The following is a 19696-nucleotide window of genomic DNA, read 5'->3' as shown; positions in this document are numbered from 1 at the left end:
GAATGCCTTGTAATTTTTTGTTGAAAACTGGACATTTGGATCTAATAACGTGGTAGCTCTGAAAATCAGATTCTTCCCTCTTTCCCTGTGTTTGCTGGGTTTTTGTTGTTGATTTGTTTATTGTTGGGTTTTTTTTTGGAGTATAGTTTCTTTACAATGTTGTGTTACTTTATGCTATACCACACGTATACATATATCCCCTCTAAAAATATAGAATGCTTCACGAATTGCATGTCATCCTTGCTCAGGGGCCATGCTGATCTTCTCTGTACCATTCCAATGTTAGTATCTGTGCTGTCGAAGCACGCACTCTGTGTGTGTGTGTGTGTGTGTAATTGCCGTAGGCTGTCTCTATGCTGTGCCTGAGGTGTAAATTTAGTCTTCTCAGGTCTTTTCTGAGCCTTTCCCTGGGTATATACAGTCACTTTCTAGTTTTCCCCATATATGCAGTTGTTTTTGGATGTTCTAATCTTTAATGTCTGGCTCCAAAAGAGGAAAAAGCAAAAAACAAAGGATAAAAAAAAAAGATGCGAGCCCTTTAAGTGCTCTGGCGGTCACGTCGGCCTGAGGGGGAGGGCCTGGTAGCGATGGGGGAGGTACATCTATGGCTACCCCCGCGCCCGTGGGCCCCTCTGGGTTCGGAAGCAGCAGCCTGCCGTCAGATCACAGTCCCCTGTATTTGGGGGCAGAGTCCTGTTTCCCACCCTAACTCTCACAATCTATGCAGGTGGCTGCGAGGGCGCAGCTGCCTGCCCTGGGCTGGTGATGGGGGCTGAGTAGCCACTACTGTGCAAGAGCTGACTTTTACCAAAATTAACCGCAATTTACAACCCAGCCCTTCCCCCTTGAAGTTGCAAGGCTTCAACAGACTCCAGATTGCGAGAACAGTTCCACCATTCAGATGCTGCCAGTGCAATGGTCCAGGTGGGGAGACAGATTCTGCCGCTTCCTACTCTGCCGTCTTCCCAGAATCCTCCCACATAACTCTGGGTGCCTCCTGCATGGGGGGAAGATGAGGCTCAGGGACATAAAGATGAAGAAAACTGTGTCTTGTTTCAAGGAGACAACAACCTGCACATGGGAGAGGCTGGACTTTGAAGCCAGAAAAACCAGTGCAACCCCTGGCTCTGGCGCTGGCAGCCGTGTAACCCTGGCCACGTCCCAAGTCTCAGGCTCCTGACCCAGAAAGGGTGATAACAGTAACTGCTGTGAAAATTCAGCAAAATGGCCCATGAGAGCACCTCCCGTGGTGGTCAGCAAGTCAGCAGGTCAGCACTCAGGATGTCATTTTCTTCCCATCTCCATGGAAACAGCCCTCAGAGTCCTCAGGCTTGCTCTCCACCAAATCTGAAGATCTCAGAGGGGAAACCATTTTCAAAACCAAGAGTGACCGCTCACAGCTGATTGCCCCAGGCTGCTGTGGTCCCACGGATAGGTGTGCCCTGTGCCTGCCAGGGTACAAGCCAGACCTGCCCAACATTAGGTAAAACCTAGGAACTAAATAGGAGTTCCCAAACCTTTAAACCTGAAAATGTAATCCCGGGTCTCCATCCATCCAATCAGTCCTCCAGTTGTGCTGCGACCACACTCACACCAGGAAGGACATGCACAGGCAGGCATCAGGCAGGGCACACACAAGGACAGTCGCAGCGGCTCAGATGCAGTGGCCCAATGCTCCAGCCAGCACAGCTGTGAGGCAAGGCATCCTCCCAACAACGTGATGAATCGCACGCCGTGATGCAAAATGAAGAAGCCAGACACAATGGAGAACATAATAAAGGATTCCATGCATGTCAAGTTCAAAAAAGACAAAACAATATATGATGTCAGAAATCAGGGTTGTGGTTACAGGGGAGTGGAGGGGAGTGAGCCCAAGAAGACTCGAGGGGAGAGGGGCTTCTCCTGCTGCTGGCGCCCTGTCTCCTGACGTGGGAGTGGACTACACATGTGGTCGGGACAATGAGAAATCAAGCTTGGCGTGTGCTGCAACAGACGGGCCAACTTACATTTTCAGGTTAAAAGATAAAAATAGAAAGGGCTGGGGAGCAGGATTCAACGGGCACAGGCTGTTTGTTCTGGACCAGAAGCAAAGAGCAGGGCATCTGGCCCAGTGTGCAGTGCCGAATCCCAGCACAGCACTCCTGGCGGACACCTGCTGCGGCACTGAGAGCAAACCTCGCTGCCCCAGTGGGGTCTGGGAGGGACATCCGTGGATGCCCGCTGGCTCTGCAATTAGAGGGGACAGGCAGCTGGCGCACGGACATGGGAAGTCCCGAGGGCTCAGGTGGCTGACTCAGACACAAATCATATGGGCATGACACGCTTCACAACAGACGTAGACCAGACTTGCAGCCCTTGCGTGAGAATGCGTTCCAGACGGCTGCACAGTCTCAATCAAATGACATCTGAGCTCCGCATCACCACCCTCCCCCACTGCAGGTTACCTCTGGTTACATGGGCATCCCCCCACCTGGCTCCCCAGCCGGACACTCAGTAAGAGAAGGTCAGAGAAAGAGGCAGGACCGTCTGTCCATAGGGGAATCCATCGCTGCAGGTCTGCGGCACCTCTTGACAACTTCCTATGACCTATACTTCCCTTCCCTCAACACATGTAGATTAAGAACAGGCTTAGAACTGCAATACGATCCAAAAGCTTGTACCACTGACCAGCTTTGTATCCTCAGCGCTGGCACACAGTGGGAGCTCAGTGATTATTTTTTCCGTGATTTAATATAGTTTTCTCCAGTTTTCAATTTTACATATAGCAATATATACAACACACATATTTCTTAGTCTATATCTAATGAGCTAACATTTATTAAGAGCTTATTATGTGCCAAGCCCTGTTCTAAGCAAGACACAGATGAACATATGTAGTTTCTTCTACATGTAATTTTCGCGACTCTAGCAAGTGGGCATTCCTCTTGCCCTCCCTGTATGGGTGAGACACTGGTTATCTCGTCTAAGCCTTCTGCTACAGACTGTCTCCCCACAATTCATATGTTGACATCTTTCTTCTTAAAAATTATTTATTTATTTTTGGCTGCGTTGGGTCTTTGTTGATGTGCACGGGCTTTCTCTAGTTGCGGCGAGCGGGGGCTACTCTTCATTGCGGTGCACAGGCTTCTCTTGTTGCGGAGCACAGGCTCTAGGTGCATGGGCTCTAGGTGCGTGGGCTTCAATAGTGGTGGCATGTGGGCTCAGTAGTCGTGGCTTGCAGGCTCTAGAGTGCAGGCTCAGTAGCTCTGGCACATGGACTTAGTTGCTCTGCGGCCTGTGGGATCTTCCCAGACCAGGGATCAAACCTGTGTCCCCTGTATTGGCAGGCTGATTCTTAACCACTGCGCCACCAGTCAAGTCCCATACGCTGACATCTTAATGCCTGATGTGATGGTGTTAGGAGGTGGGGCCTTTGGGGTGATGAGGTCATGAGGGTGGAGCCCCCGTGAATGGGATCAGTGCCCTCATTACTCACAGTGCAGTGGCCCTTGGGAACCCGTTTTCATGGAAACAATCTAGGTCTTCCTGCTGCCCAGTTCCCTAAGACCACTTATTTCATGCTGGTTCCCCCAGCACTTGGGTTGCTGTACCACCCATCTTGCTGCCGTGAATAGCGGTTTCCAATGGCTTTCAAACGTGTGGTTAATGGTGACCGCAAATGCAAATATGAACGACAGTTCCTTTTCTGGCCATACTGGATTTACTGTTGGAAATTTCATGTAGGACAAGGTGCCTTCCAGTCTTGTCTCCAACCGGCCTCGCCAGCTGTGATCGCTACACTCCCAGAACTCTCTCAATGTTGCCACACCCATGCCCTCCACACAGCCACCAGTGGGAGGCCAGGAGAGGGGCCAGGGTGGAGCCAGAAGAGATGGCCCATTTGCACAAGGAAGGTCCATGACTTTTCCCACAGGGTGAGCCTGACATAATTGCCTGGATTGGAGACCAGAAAGGATAAAGGTATGGGAGCAAGGGTCTCACGGCCCTCAGGGGAGATGGGTGTGGCCACTCCCAGGACTGCCTGCTGACAGCCAGGGGGGGCACACAGGGCAAAGAAGGCCCCCCACCATCTTGCTGCCCTTGGGTGCTTTACCTGAGCAGTGGAACATGGAAGGGCAAGCAGAAGTTGGGCATGCAGACACACACACACACACACACACACACACACACACACAGGGCTGCAGCCCATGAGTGAGGGATGCACTGGTCAATCCCAGGAGGTAGAGTATAGAGGATCACGAAGTACCCCAAAAAGGAAAGATGGGGATCGGCCATTCCCAAGCATGAGAAGTACTTGGACAATTCAGAGGAAGGCACTTCAAGGTGTGGGGCCCCCGGGAGGGTTCCCAAACCATTTTTATTTGCTGAACCCATCAGCCTACGCCTGAGGCACGGGGTTCCACTTGCCCTGGTCCAAGCTTGGTCCTGGGGAGGTACTGGGGTCAGGGGCCCAAGGAAAGTCTCCAGGGATGGAAGCCCTCAGCTTGGTTTGAATGATGGTGTGTGGTGTGCACGTCTGTCAGTGCCCACCCAACAGCATCACGGAGCGCTCCGTCTTTCCGTGTGTAAATTAACCCCCACCCCAAAATGCAACCAGCTCCACAAAGGCAGGACAGGCAGCCACTGGTCCCACCCGGCTCCCCTTCCTGTGGACTCCCTCCTGCGGCCCTCCCCTCTCTCCTCCTTATCAACTGCCCCGCCTCTGCCAGTCCATTCCCATAAACACACACCAGGCCAGGTACCTCCCGTGTTTAATAAGTGTCCCACTGACGTCCTCTTCCTGTTCCAGGATCCACGCCAGGCTCCCACACTCCCCCGGGTTGCTGGGTCCCCACTCACCTCCACACTGAGGCTGTCCCCAGTCCACCCATCCGTCGTGGCCGTGACGCCTTGGAAGGGTGAGCCCTGGAGACTGTCCCTCCAAGGGGGCTTGTCTGACATTGTTTCATGGGTTACTCATGTTGGCAGGAGCTCCACAGCCACAATCATGGTCCTGCTCAGTGCATCAGGCAGGTCAGGGGGTATGTAGTGTCCACGAGCCTGATTACAGGGGAGGCTGACCTTGATCACCAGGCTAGGGGGTGTCTGCTGGGGGTTTCCATTGTAAAGGTATAGTTTCCCTGCGTAATGAATAAGTATCTCGGAGGAGGTACTTTAAAACTGTGCGACTCTCCTGTTGCTCTCCAGACTTTTGCCCTCTGAACGGAGCATCCATCGGTGGGACTTGCTGGCAATGATTATCGTGGTGGCGTGTGCCTAGCGGTGATTTGGAATTTCAGTCCTTCTTTTTACATTTTAATTGGAATTCTTCTGCAAGGAAGAACTGTCTCTCCTCCACCATTTATTTATTTATTCAATACTTTATATGAGCTTGTGGATACCTCTTTTATGCTAGGGTTATAATACAACTCAATCACCATTTATTTAGTTGCCCAGATTATCCTAGATTTGGCCATTGGGAACTCCTGCAGGTTGGTTCCTGTGTACTTTCAACAAATGCCCCTCTTTTTCAAGCGATTCCTTATTTTCTCATTCCACAAGATGTTTCAGGCTCAGCTTGTATTTCCCTACCACAGTCCTGGAATCAACCAATTCTCCAAGGATCCTTGGTTCCTGACATTGGAGAATGGTGCTTAAACACCAAGATTTGGGCGCCAGGTGAGCTCACTGTGACTGAGATGTCATTGTCTTTGAGCAACGAGAGCTAGAAAACATGTAGATATGCTAACCCAAGCATATGCACACTCTGTATTGATTTCCATGTCTACATACCCGTATATCAAAAACCACAGATTCACACTGATTTCTCAGAAACAATCCAATACCACCAGGTTCCTTGCAGCTCTCCCCTTTCCTTATTTGTAACGTCTTTCTCCAACAGTAAGAATCCTGGCCTCCTTCACCACCATGTATTTATTTTTTCAGTCCTAATGTGCACAGAGAGTAATTTTTTTATAAGATATTAAATATAATTCCCTGTGCTATACAATATATCCTTGTTTATGTATTTTATGTATAGTAGTTTGTATTTGTTAATCCCATAGTCCTAATTTGTCCCTCTCCCCTCCCTCTCCCCTTTGGTAACCATAAGTTTGCTTTCTATGTGATTCTGTTTTGTATATACATTTATTTGTATTATTTTTTAGATTCCATACACAAATGACATCATATAGTATTTGTCTTTCTCTGTCTGACTTACTTCACTAAGCATAATACTCTAGGTCCATCCATGTTGCTGCAAATGGCATTATTTCATTCTATTTTATGGCTGAGTAATATTCCATTGTATAAATATACCACAGCTTCTTTATCCATTCATCTGTCGATGAACATTTAGGTTGCTTCCATGTCTTGGCTATTGTAACTAATGATGCCATGAACATTGGGGTGCATGCATCTTTTTCAAAATAATTTTCACTTTTTCCCAGGAGTGGGATTGCTGGCTCACATAACAGCTCTTTTTTTAGTTTCTTAAGGAAGCTCCATACTGTTTGCCATGATGGCTGCACCAATTTACATTCCAACCAACAGTGTACAAGGGTCCTCTTTTCTCCACACCCTCTCCAGCTTTTATTATTTGTAGAATTTTTGATGATGGCCATTCTGACCGGTGTGAGGTGATACCTCATTGTAGTTTCGATTGCATTTCTCTAATAATTAGCAATGTTGAGCATCTTTTCATGTTCCTGTTGGCCACCTGTATGTCTTCTTTGGGAAGAATGTCTATCTAGGTCTCGTACCCATTTTTTTGATTGGGTTGTTTTTTCAATATTGCGTTGTATGAGGTGTTTGTACATTTTGGATATTAACCCCTTGTCAGTTGCACCGTTTGCAAATATTTTCTCCCATTCCGTAAGTTGTCTTTTCATTTTGTTGATGGTTTCCTTTGCTGTGTAAAAGCTTGTAAGTTTAAAAAAAAAAAAAAAAAAAAAAGCTTGTAAGTTTGATTAGGTCCCATTTGTTTATTTTTACTTTTATTTCTTTTGCCTTGGGAGACTGATCTAAGAAAAGATTGCTACAATTTTTGTTCAATAATATTTTGCCTATGTTCTCTTCTAGGGGTTTTATGGTGTCATGTTTTATATTTTAGGTCTTTAAACCATTTTGAGTTTATTGTTATATATGATGTGAAGAAACGTTCTAATTTCATTGACTTACATGTAGCTGTCCAGTTTTCCCAGCACCACTTGCTGAAGAGACTGTCTTTTCTCCATTGTATATTCTTGCCTCCTTTGTCATAGATTAGTTGACCGTATGTGTGGGGGGTTACTTCTGGGCCCTCTATTCTGTTCCACTGATCTGTGTGTGTCTGTTTTTGTGCGAGTACCAGGCTGTTTTTGATTACTGTAGCTATACTGTATATAGCTATACTATTACTGTAGTACTGTCTGAAGCCTGGAAGGGTTGTATCTCCTTTGTTCTTTTTCCTCATGATTGCTTCAGCAATTCTGGGTCTTTTGTGGTTCCATATAAACTTTAGGATTATTTTTTTCTAGTTCTGTGGAAAATGTCATGGGTATTTGGATAAGGATTGCATGAAATCTGTAGATAGCTTTGGGTAGTCTGGCCACTTTAACCATTTTAATTCTCCTATTCCAAGACCACGGGATATCTTTCCATTTCTTTGAATCACCTTCAACTTCCTTTATCAATGTGTTTTTTGTTGTTGTTTTTGCTGGATTTTGCCACGTGGCATGTGGGTTCTTAGTTCCCTGACCAGGGGTCAAACCCACGCCCTGTGCACTGGAAGCATGGAGTCTTAACCACTGGACCGCCAGGGAAGTCCCTCCTTTATCAATGTTTTAGAGTTTTCATCATATAGGTCTTTCACCTCAGTGGTTAAGTTTATTCCTAGGTATTTTTTTATGCAATTTTAAACAGGATTGCTTCTTTACTTTCTCTGATATTTCATTAATAGTGTAAAGAAGCACAATAGATTTCTGTATATTAATCTTGTATTCTGCTACCTTGCTGAATTCATTTATTAGTTACAATAGTTTTGTGTGGAGACTTTAGGGTTTTCAATATAGAGTATCATGTCATCTGCAAATAGTGACAGTTTCACCTCTTCCCTTCCAATTCGGATACTTTCTTAAAAATTAATTTATTTATCTTCGGCTGTGTTGGGTCTTTGTTGCTGCATGCGGGCTTTCTCTAGTTGCGGCAAGTGGGGGCTACTCTTTGTTGCAGCACGCGGGCTTCTCATTGCAGCGGCTTCTCTTGCTGTGGAGCATGGGCTCTAGGCTCATGGGCTTCAGTACTTGTGGCATGCAGGCTCAGTAGTTGTGGCTTGCGGGCTCTAGAGCACAGGCTCAGTAGTTGTGGCACACAGGATTAGTTACTCTGCAGCATGTGGGATCCTCCGGAACCAGGGCTCAAACCTGTGTCCCCTGCATTGGCAGGTGGATTCTTAACCACTGTACCACCAGGGAAGTCCCTTGGATACCTTTTATTTCTTTTTCTTGTCTGACTGCTGTCGCTAAGCCTTCCGATACTATGTTGAAGAGAAGTGGTGAGAGTGGGCATCCTTGTCTTGTTCCTGAATTTAGCGGGAATGTTTTCATCTAGTATTATGTTGCTTGTGGGTATATCATAAATGGCCTTTACCATGTTGAGATAGTTCCCTCTATACCCACTTTGGTGAGTTTTTATCATGAATGGATGTTGAATTTTGTCAAATGCTTTCTCTGCATCTGTTGAGATGATCATGTGGTTTTTGTTAATGTGATGTATCACGTTGATTTTGCTTATACTGAACCATCCTTGTGACCTGAATGAATCCAACTTGATCACAGTGTACGATCCTTTTTATGTGTTGTTGGATTCAGTTTGCTAATATTTTGTTGAGGATTTTTGCTTCTATATTCATCAAAGATATTGGCCTGTAATTTTCTTTTTTTTTTTGTAGTGTCTTTGTCTGGTTTTGGTATCAGGGTAACTGTGGCCACAAAGAATTGATTTGGGACTGGTTCCCTCCTCTTCGATTTTTTGGAATAGTTTTAGAAGGACAGGTATAAATTCTTCTTTGTATGTTTGGTAGAATTCCTCAGTGAAACCATCAGGTCCTGGATTTTGTTTGCAGGGAGTTTTGGAGGGTTTTTTGTTTGTTTTGTTTTGTTTTTAACAGATTCTATTTCACTTCTAGTGATCAATCTGTTCAAATTATGTTTCTTCTTGACTCAGTTTTGGTGGGCTGTATGCTTCTAGAAACTTGTCCATTTCTTCTACGCTGTCCAATTTGTTGTTTATAGTGTTCTCTTATGATTTTTTGTATTTCTGTGGTACTGTTATTTCTCCTCTTTCATTTATTTTATTTGGGTCCTCTCTCTTTTCTTCTTGGTGAACCTTGCTAGAGGTTTGTCAATTTTGTTTACCTTTTTTTAAAAAAAAACACTGCTCTTAGTTTTATTGACCTTTTATATTATTTTCATCTCTTTATCTCCTCTCTGACATTTACTATTTTCTTCCTTCTGCTGACTCTGGGTTTTGTTTGTTCTTCTTTTTCTAATTCCTAATTCTTTTAGGTGGTAGGTTAGGTTATTTGACATTTTTCTTGTTTCTGGAGGAATACCTGTATCGCTATGAACTGCCCTCTTAGAACTGCTTCTGCAGCGTCCCATAGGATTTGTCAATTTGTTTTCATCTTCCTTTGTCTCTAGGTATTTTCTGACAAGAGTAGTTTCTGCATTACTAACCCATAGCCCTGTGTGAAACAAATTCACTATCTAAAGGACAGTATTTTATCCAATTCTTTTTGTCTTTAGACTTAGCAGTATCCTGTCAAAATACTGTTCTCCAAAGTGACTTAAGTTGGTTCTTTCCTTCCTGGCCTCCTTCACAGGGGTTCATTACTCGCTGTAGAAGAGCTAGGTTCATTTGTTACTGTTCGTATTCCTTTCTCCCCATATAGTGCTTGGTTTTCATCATTTATTTGTGGGTGCACTACTACGGTTCTAAGAATGGGAGCTTTTAAAAAAAAAAAAGTACCCAGTTCCCTGGCAGTCCAGTGGTTAGGACTCTGTGCTTCCACTGCAGGGGGCATGGGTTCAACCCCCGGTTGGGGAACTAAGATCCCACGTGCCACACCGTGCGGCCAAAACAAAACTAAACGAAGTATCCTTAGACGAAATTTGCTCCCACTCCCCCCCAACCCCCACCCCTGCAGGTAACCAACCACCCTCTTTAGTTGCTAGTTTATCCTGTATTTCTTCGGCACAAATAGGCAGGTGCCTGTGTCTTTTCTTCTATCCCCATCTTTCTCACATGAAGGGATCATGCTACAGACACTTGTGCGTGGTGTCCTACACGTAACAGTATGTCCTGGTAATCACTGTGTCTGTTCATATAGACCTTCTTCATTCATCACTACGGCTTGCTACATTTCACAGTGACAAATCATGCTCAATAACTAACCTTATGGGTGTGTATTTTCATATTGTTGGACATGTATCCTCAGCTAGATCCCAAGAAGTGGGAGGAGAAGAACGTAAGTGCATGTGTGCTTTTGCTAGTTATTGCCAAATTTCCCTCCAAAAGAGCTGTGCCGATTTGCATTCCTTCTAGCAATGTACAAGAGGGCTTTTCCCCAGAGCCTCACTGTGTGTGTCATTTTATTTAAGTTTTTGGCAATCTGGTAAGTGAGAAACAGTATGTCATTGTCGTTTTAATTTGCATTTCTCTAGTTATGAGTCTGAACTTCATCTTTTTCTTGTTTGAGAGTCCTTTTTATACCATTTTTGTAAATTATTTGGGCATGTCTTTTTCCCATTTCTCCCCAGTTTTTAATCCTTTTGTCACTCAATTTTTAAAAGAGCTCTTTATATGTTAGAGATTTTACAAAGAGACAACTCTTTGGTCTGTGTTGCATGTATTTCCTCTCAGTTTATCAGTTCAGTTTTTATTTGGTTTATGGTGTTTTCTGTGATACAGTTTTTTTTTATTTGTATGCAGTCAAATGTATCAATACTTTTCTCATATTGTCTCTGGATTTGGGGTCACAGTTAGACCCTCCCTACACCAACGTGAAGAAGAAATCCACCTATGCTTTCTTCCGTTACTTGTGTAGTTTCATTGTTTACTTGCTAATCTATGTGGCTTTCATTCTTGTGTATGGAGTGAGAGAAGGATCTAATTTTACCTTTTTCCAGATGGCAATCCAATTGTCCCGGGACATTTTCTAAACAATTCATCTTTACGCAATGATATGAGACACCACCTTGTCACTCACTCAGCTTCCACATACACTCGTGGCTACTTCTGCATTGTCTCTCCTATTCTGGGCTCTACTTGTTCACGTGCCTGCACCAGACGGTCTTGACTACAGAGGCTTCATGGTGTTAATGCTGGCTGGGTTGGGCCCCCTCACCATTTTTCCATGTTTTTCTGGCTATTTTTGTTTGTTTTTCCATATGAGCTCCATACAACAGCTAATATTTTGCGTGGGACTGCTCTGAATTTGTAAAGTTAGGGAGACCTGGCATCTTTGTAAAGCTGGGTCATCCCATGCAAAAGGAGACATGTCTTTCCATTTCTTCAAGTCCACTTTTGTGTCCTTCAAGACTGCTTTAAAATGTTAATTGTAGAGGTTTCCCCACGTTTCTGGTTAAATTTATTCCTGAGCAAACCTGGCTGCAATTGTAAATGGAATTTTTCCGTATTGTCTCTTATTGTTCATATGTAGGCAGGCTATTGACTTTTTAATATTAACTTTGTATCCAGCTACTTCACTGAATATTTTTTAAAATCATTGATCCCCTAAGGGTTTTCCAGATACACCATCATGTCATCTGCAAATAGAGATGGTCTTACTTCTTCTTTACCAATTGTTATGCCTCTAGTTGACTCCTCTTGTCTGATACGTGCAGGATAGTAGAAAAGGTAGTGGGCATTCGTGCCTTTTTTCTGATCTTAATGGAAATGCCTCTAAGTGCCTCTTCATAAAGTAAGGTGCTGGCTTTAGGACTAAGGTGTATCGTGTCAGATGGCTGGAAACAGCGTGACTGTACTTAATGCCACTGAACTGTAGGCTTAAAAATGGCTAAAACGGCATGTTGTATGTATATTTTACCACGATTTTTTCCCCTCGATTCCCATTCTTTTATCATAGTACTGAATTTTGTACAAGACGTCTCTATGGAGAGAACTATGAATTTTTTTCTTAGATGTGTTAATGTGATAAGTGATACTAATATTGAACAAACCTTAAATTCTTAAAATAAATCCCATTCAGTCATGATGTATTATTTTTGTAATGCTATTGTATTATTTTTATGTTAGATTCCAGCTGCTAATACTTAGTAATTTTGCACTGATAATTCATGAGTGATATTGGTGCACAGGTTCTTCCCTTTATACTGTCTTTATCTGGTTTAAGTATCAGATATTACACTAGCTTCACAAGAGGAATCAGGAACTGCTTTCCTTCCTTTTCTACACTCTGGAACACTTTACGGTGCTCTGGGACTATCTGGTCCTTGAAGTTTGGTAGAATTCCCCTGTGAATGTCTGGGCCCGTGGTTTTTCTGGGGTAGTTCCTTAATAACTTTCTTACGTATACTTATTTCTAACATGCTGTCGTCCTCATTTAACCACATACAGTGAAGAGTTTTCCAACACGCACCTACCAGAGAAAAGTCTGCTCTCACCTGTGCTGGTGGCTTCGGGGGTCTTTTGAATACTGGACTTTGTTAAGCTTCAAAGTAAGCTTCCCAGCAAGGCTCAGCTGCAGAGGGGCCCTGAGCACATGGTGCTGTACAGTCAGACTTGACCTGGCAGGATTCACGGGTGCAGGGCCAACAAGTGGGGGGCCCGCTTTGTCTGCTCTTCGGGTCAGATGAAAAATGCTCGAGAGCTGAGGTAGCTCATCACGTGGCCCTCAGTCAAGGGCGCTGTCTGCCCGCCTGCTGTGCAGAACAAGCCACTTCACTGGAATATTCACTGTCGTCGGAATATTTCACAAAAGGAGCAGATGTTCCGAGCAGGGTCGCCATGACAGATGTCTCATAGCCTTTTGATTTCTCTGGGTAATGGTCCATCTGAGCTAGTAACCTCAAAGAGCACTGACCTAAGAGATGCTTGGCCCGGAACCGCAGGCTTCCAGGAACCCTGACCTCCTCTGTGGCCGCCCCTGCCCACCTGGCTACTGCCTGTGCCGTCTCAGCCGCGCTGGCCGCTCACAGGCTCTTCCCCCACCAGACGCCTCCCCTCCCCGTCAGGCCAGCAAAAGTCAAAACAAATCACCCAGAGGAGCCATGAGCACAGCTTTTTTATTTTCTTTCATTTCTTTGTCACGGAATTGGAACCAGCAAAACATAACATCAAATGTCAGGCTGGTGATTTTCTGCTTCAAAAATTGGCAAATCCCACTGTGAATCTTAGCACCACTCTGCCTCCATTTCACGGGTAAAAAGCCAGGCTTGGGGGGAAAAACAAATGGCTTTTGACACGGAAATCACAGTCTTCCCACACGCTCCTCCCCCACGTCAGGCGGGCTTGTCCTGTCTTTGGTCGCACACTTCTGCCCCCCCCACCCCGCTTCCTAAACCAGCTGTTTCAAAGGTATGCAGGGTGGAGAAAACCTTCCCCAATACAGTGTGATACCCCAAAATCATAAGAAGATGGATGAAGCCGACTACCAGAAAAGGCCACATTAAAAAGAAAATATCTAAAACAAAGCCAGAAGCCAGACTGGGAAAGATGCGCAATTCCCATAACAGAGGAAAGGCTAGGAAGATGCCCTTCAGATCAGCGCCCCCTCCCCCAGGAAACACTGCCAAGCACCTGGGCTGAGGACGGTCACAGGCAGCTCAGAGACGAGGGCCCAGGCCTCACTCGTCACAGGACAAATGTGACTCAACCGCAGACCGTGGCGAACACGGCGGGCCCAGACACACACCCCGCCCCCCAGGGCCGACTGGAAACCCGGCGACACGGGCCTGAGGACTCTTTGCCTCAAGTGATCGTTTGGCCGCTGCACAGTGGGGGCAGGTCCAGGCGGAAGGGAATTCGGAGGCAGGGCAGCTGAGTCTGGGACAGGGTGCCTGAGAAGAGGGGGCTGCCCGGGTCCCCTTGGGTCTCTGCTTCCACACCACCCTGCTCACGTGTGGTGAAACCCCACGAGGCTCACACAAGTACTTCTGAGGACAGGACAATTCCCAGACCAGAGGTCACCCGAGGCCCCTCCGGCCAGCCCAGCACAGGGAGACTTCACGAACATACAGGTGCTCCCCAGGGATGCCAGGTGGGCCGGCCTCAGAAAGCAGGGCACACTGTCCCTCTAAAGGCTGCTCCAACCTGCCCCCGTGAGCTCCAGAACAGACCCCAGAAGGATCGACTTCATCCCCAGGAGCTTAACAGCCTGCCCAGAGGAGCGAAACGTTCTCTAAAGGAAGGTAATAGAGCTGAGCACTCAACCGTGACAGTGTCACCACATCAGGCACCTGACAGAAAACCTCCTGGACACAGCAGCAGGAAAAGAGGTGCATAAGCAGAAGACAGACCAGTCAGCAGAAACAGGCCAGAAACGACAGGGAAGGTGGAGTCGACGTAAGAGAAAACCACCATTTTAAGTATGCACCATGTGCTCAAGGACAGTGTTTTCATGAGTATGATGAGAAAAATGAAAGCTACTTTTAAAAGAACAAAATCGAAATTACAGAGATGAAAAATACAACGTCTGGTTCAGGAAATACTCAGCCTTGGAATGACAGCAGCTTACACACCACAGAAGAAAAGATCAGGGAACGTGAAGATGAGAAATAGAATCCATCCATGGAATTCCCCGGTGGCACAGTGGTTAAGAATCCGCCTGCCAGTGCAGGGGACACAGGTTCGAGCCCTGGTCCGGGAAGATCCCGCATGTGACGGAGCAACTAAGCCTGTGCGCCACAACTACTGAGCCTGCGCTCTAGAGCCCGTGCACCACAACTACTGAGCCCACGAGTCACAACTACTGAAGCCCGCGTGCGCCTAGAGCCCGTGCTCCGCAACAGAGAAGCCACCCCAATGAGAAGCCCGTGCACTGCAATGAAGAGTAGCCCCTGCTCACCGCCACTAGAGAAAGCCCGTGCGCAGCAACGAAGACCCAACGCAGCCAAGAATAAATTTTAAAAAAAGAATCTATCCACAATGAAGCAGAAGCAGAAAAAGGCCCAAAGAGAAACTGCTGAGACTGGTTGACCCTAGTGCCCGCAGCACACAGCCTGAAATGCAAGTACTGAAGTCTGCAGGAGGCAGAGAGAGAAGGGGGAAGGAAACAGATATTTGAAGAAATAATACTTGGAAACTCCCAAATTTGATAAAGACGATAAATCCACAGATTTAAGAAACTCAGCAAATGCTGAACAGGACAAACACACACATGCCCCCAAAGCACATCATGATCAAATTACAGACGACCAGTGATGAGGAGGAAGCTTTTTAAAAGCCAGGAAAAGAAGACACATTACGTACAGTGGGGAAAAGAAGGTGTATCGGTCAAGAGATGGAAGTCACAGACAATTTAAGGAGGAAAACGCTAATATAAAGAATTGTTAAACAGGAACAGAGGGCTGCTGAGTAAAGCGTGAAGAACTTTAAAGAGCAAAGGAATCTGAGGTCTGGGAGTAGCCGGCACCTCCAGGACTCATGCAGAGGCAACAAGCCAGGAGAAGCGTGGCATCTGTGGACCTCGGGGAGATGGCAGCATCCCACTGGGGGTTTGGGGTGGGGACTGGACCTTGTCTGAGGGGGTGCGGCTGTGATGTGCCAGCTGGTGGCGCTGGCGAGCAGAAAGCCTCCTGCCAGGGTTCCAGCAACTCACTGGGGCACCAGGAGACACACTCCCTGGGAGCTGAACGTGGTACCGGGGCACGTGCCAGGACGCCTCCTGCTGGGGTGCCACAGAGCACCCCGTGCTGCTGGCCGGCATATCACAGCCCACGAAGAAAGGACCCTGGGCCCTGGAGCAGCAGCCCCGTCCTCCTGCAGTGCCCCCCCAGCCCAGCCCAGTGCCCTCCACTGACCATGCCTGCCACTGTGCCAACCCGCAAAGGCAAAGGCAGAGGGTCCAGCTGCAGGGCACAGAGCTGGGCACGGACTTTGTGCATAGACACTGAGGCCACCAGCACAGAGGAAAACAGACACTGGGGAGACTAGGGCGGCCCCGAGACAGAGCAGGAACATCTCCAAAGAAACAAAAATTAAAGAACTACATCCAGTGAAAATATCCTTCCACAATGAAGGCCACAGCGGCAATTCAACAGAGGACAGACAGCCTTTCCAACAAGTGGCACCAGGGCAGGCAGACGTCCACAGTCAAAGAACAGAACCTCACATCTTACATACAAATTAACTCATGATGGATCACGGACTTAAATGTAAAACGGGAAACATGAGACATCCAGAAGTATCACAGGAGGAAATCCTGAGAGGCTAGGGCTAGGAAAAGGGTTCTCGACACCAAAGGCACCATCCGTCAAAGGAAAAAACTGATGAACTGGAGCCCATCAACATCACACGTGTTTGCTTTGCAAAAGAGCCCGTGTTCAAAGGATGAAAAAAGGAATTGCGCCCTGGGAGAAGACGTCTGCAAACCATATCTGGCAAAGGACTTGAATAAAGAACTCTCAAAACTCACTTAAGATAAAACAGTGATGACACCAAATGCTGGTGAGGATGCAGAGAAACTGGGTCAACGTGCATCACCCAGAGGAATGTAAGATGACACACCCACTCTGGAAAACGGTACGGGGCTTCCTTACAAAACCGCACGTGTGCTTCACACAACCCGAATTGCTTAGAGCGAGCCCCCGGACGTTTTCCCCACCACAGCCAAGGTTGTGGCTGGACCAGCCTGTCTGGTTCTTACGGTTGCAGGACGCGCTTCAGCAAAAGCCATCAGGGAACTTTGAGAAATGAGGTTGATTACTCAGTCCTAGAGGGCACAGCACGCCCGAGGGCCACACAGCGAGGCCCATGCAAACGCATGAGCCTGGGGCACTGCCTCTACTGGGGTCGACGCTGGGGTGCCTAGGGCTTCAAGGGTTCACTGTTTATTGGCTACTTTGAGGCTTAAGAGTGGGAATTAGGTTGTGGGAAGGGCAAAGCAAGGTCATTCACGCAGTCTGTTTATCTAGGCTACCAGGGCTTTCTGAAAGAGGAACCTTATGTACAGTAGACACCATATTTCTGACAATTAAGACTAAAAATAGAATGTAAAATAGCTCATGAATAACTTTTATATAGATTGTATGCTAAAACACTATTTTTGCTGTATTTGGTTAAACAGACTATTCTCAAAATTTTATCTTTTTCAAACTTTTCAAAGTGACTACTGAACACTTTAAATTACATATGTGGCTCAGCTGAATTCCCACTGAAATCCAAAATTTGGAGGATAAGAAGAGATCGTCTACAAAAAACAAAAAGAAACCACTTTAAATATAAACACATACATAGCTTAGAAGGGATGAAAAAAGGAATTCCATGCTAACACTAACTTTTTACTTGGAGTGGCTGCATTCACAGGATAACCTACACTTCAGGACAAAGAACAGGACTAGGGACAGAGCGATATTTCAGAATGGTAAGGCATCGTTCATCAAGATGACACACTACTCCTACGTGTGTACGCACCTGATATCAGAATCAAAAACCACTAGAACAATGGAAAGTTAGTTCCACAATTAGACATTTCAGTACTGCTTTCAGTACGTGAGAGAGGTACACAGAAACCAGGAGGATGGCTGTGCTCCTGAAACTGGTAACAACCAACAGCATCACCAACTTGACCTGATGGACATTTACAGAACACTCCTCCAGCCAGCAACGATGGGACACGTTCTCTTCAAGGGCACATGAAACCACCACCATATTGGAGCATAAAACAAGGCTCAATAAATCTAAAAGGAAAGGAATCAAAGTATATCGAGACCACAATGGAATCAAAACCAGAAATCAATTTTAAAAATCTGAAGAAAACACATCCAACGTTTGGGAATTTAACCACACTTCCAAACAGCCCATGCAGCAAAGAAATCACAATGGAAATTAGAAAGAAAAATGCATGGCAACACGTACAGAACTCAAATCAGTGCTGCAGGAAACAAATCCACAGCATTCTCTCCACATTTACACAAGAAAGCTCTCCCAAGACAGGAGGCCTCAGCTCCCCGCCACGGTGATCTACTGGCAGGCCTGAATGTCCCCACGACCGTGTGCCGGCTTCCCCCGGAGCGGTGATCCACGCTTTGTTAAGGCGCCTTTGCTGAGAACAGGGTCAAGGTTAAGCCTCGACACGAAGTGGGCTGCTTCACTGGCCCGCACACAGCGGCCCATAACTCCAAGTCTGCCCCTTTGCAAAGTTAAACCTCAAAGGCTGAGCAAGAGAAGGTACCGAGTTGTACATTCTCCGTTCACGGTAGGGGTTGAAATGAACGAGGGTGGGCGGCGCTGTCCAAGTGCCTGCGGGCCGGCAAGGGCCCTCCCGAGAGAAACGCTTACGCGTGTTCCAGGACAGCGACCAGCTCGCTCCCCGCAGCCCAGAAGTGGGAACTACTCAAATGCCCACGTGACAGTGGGGTGAGCGCGCTGTGGTGTTTTCACACGAGGGAGCAGTGAGAGTGACCACCACAGCCGTACACAACAGCATGAGAGGTGGTGAACCAGCGCGTTGGGTCGGCCTGGCCTGGGGGTAGGGGTGGGGGGTCGGCGGTAACTGCCAGGAGGGAACCTGGGGACCACTCTGCTGTTGCTGAGCGTCCCGGCTCTGGCTGGGACTGTTACCCATTCCGGGCACACTTGCCAGCCGTACACTAGGATGAAAACGAAGGAACAAAACCACTTCGAATTCACAACTGTGGTGACCAGGTTTTTAAAAAATCAGTAAATGAGCCAGAACAAAGCCCAAGGAATCTCCCCAAACGCAAAACACACGGACACTGAGAAAGGACGGAAAACAGAGCTAAGTAGAGGGGTAAGAAAGCCAGCTCAACTCCTCAGCCCCCGCGGCTCAACAGACGAACCGAAAGAAGCCGCTCTTCTCATCAGAGGACGATGGACCGGCCTTCTCAAGGCAAAGCCACGGAGGGAAGCAGGGACGCTGCTGCTACGGGTGAAGACGTAAAGACAAAAACCCAGGAAATCCAACAGCTGGCTCCTCACGGGTCTGGGTTCCGCCAACCACAGGAGAAACTTCGGGGCAACCGGGGGCGCATGAGCAGGAACGGCTCCTAAGTCAGGCTTCCAGCGGGAATTCAGCTCACACTCACCTGAGATTCGTTAAGGTCCTTTGATGGAGACGCTAGTTCCAGAGACGCGGACGGGGTTTCGGGACCAAGAAGCCACGTCTGCCCCTGGGGCTGGGTGGAGCCAGGGCCCCCAGGAGGAGACAGTCCCAGAGGGAGGCAGCCCACGGGAACGGGCACCGCAGCAGAAGAGAAGGCCGCTGCCTCCCTCCCCCCTCCCACACACCTGCTGCCGGGCCTCTAGCGGCCGAAGCCCCGGGAACGGAGGCACGGATCACCAAGTGGGGCGGGGCTGTGTGTGAGAAGCAGCAGACCAGACCACAGTCACAGTCAGCCCGTCAGTATAGCCTGGTCTCTGACACGTGCGTGTGTAGCTTCGATCAGAACGCAAGTAACTTTAAAGCAACCCCCGGAAAGGCGGGAGATGTTCGTGGCCCCTCTCACCTGTGCTCTGCTCTCCCGGACAGGCTGCC

General features: G+C 47.2%; 1 non-coding gene across 1 annotated transcript; it reads right to left on the bottom strand.

Annotated features, from left to right (window-relative positions):
• Window positions 1-204: 204 nt before the first annotated feature.
• LOC113624133 (U6 spliceosomal RNA) lies at window positions 205-306 on the bottom strand. The gene has a single exon (XR_003434237.1). It is a non-coding gene; the product is annotated as a U6 spliceosomal RNA (small nuclear RNA).
• Between the last annotated feature and the right edge of the window lie 19390 nt (window positions 307-19696).

This window comes from Aethalodelphis obliquidens, unplaced genomic scaffold, assembly GCF_003676395.1.
Source record: "Aethalodelphis obliquidens isolate GAN/ISIS:26980383/991018 unplaced genomic scaffold, ASM367639v1 scaffold1, whole genome shotgun sequence".
NCBI lineage: Eukaryota > Metazoa > Chordata > Mammalia > Artiodactyla > Delphinidae > Aethalodelphis > Aethalodelphis obliquidens.
Note: the sequence above shows the minus strand (reverse complement) of the source record. Positions and strands in the feature narration are given on the sequence as shown.